Raw genomic sequence first — 983 nt, 5'->3', positions numbered from 1 at the left:
TACATTTTTATATTTTAAAAATAATATTTAAGTTGGTGACAAAAACTCTTTCAAAATCAAAATATTTTCTTGTGACTTTTCAAAATATATATACTTGATTTTAAATTCATTTTTTGAGCTTTTCCGGTTACCGATTTTTTTTTTTTAACAACTTTTAATTTAATTCTTCAGTCATTAAACCCCACCTATTTTATTCAAAACTAACATAATGACAGCCCAAATCAATCTCATTATCACAGTTTGGACAACACACACATAACCAAATTACAAGCTTAATCATATATAGTAATATATTCACAAAATTCAATATAAAGTCAACCAAATTCCATCAATAATTAATCACAACAATCATTCACTTATCCAACTCAAATTCAATAAGTGAGAATTTATCGAAATTCTATTTTTCTATGAATTTAAAATCAATGAAAACTCTGAAAAAAATTTTTGATCGAGCTGCTAAAGAAGAAAACGTTAGAAATTGTCTATTTTTTTTAAATTTTAATTGGCCAAATTTAAAGGAAAATAAAGATACATCACCGTTAATTTTTACTAAATAAAAGTAATGCCAATGTATAAAGAAAAAAGATACAAACACTTTTATCGGATTAAATTTTTTATTAGAATTATAGATCGCAAAAAATTGTAAAAGGAAGCTTCACGGTTTCATGACCTCACGTCTCACTCTCTCTGGGCTTTTCTTTCTCTTATTTTCTTTATCATAGGTTTGGTGAATGAAGAAGGAATACGTGGTTAAGATAATGCAATTAATGAAAGGAGACATGTGTTATGATTTAAGGACCGTGTGTGATAAATGAATGATTTGGTGTCACAAATCGTTCTTTTCTTCCTAAGTACAAGTTCGGTTACCATGATGAATTGGAGAAAATATTTATTTGGTGGGAAAATGATTTGTCAAAGCAAGGTTAAATGTATATATATAGTAATGCATAAGCCAGATTGGCGTTACTTCCATAAGGGTTACT

This window comes from Arachis ipaensis, chromosome B08 (assembly GCF_000816755.2).
Source record: "Arachis ipaensis cultivar K30076 chromosome B08, Araip1.1, whole genome shotgun sequence".
NCBI classification, from domain to species: domain Eukaryota; kingdom Viridiplantae; phylum Streptophyta; class Magnoliopsida; order Fabales; family Fabaceae; genus Arachis; species Arachis ipaensis.
Note: the sequence above shows the minus strand (reverse complement) of the source record.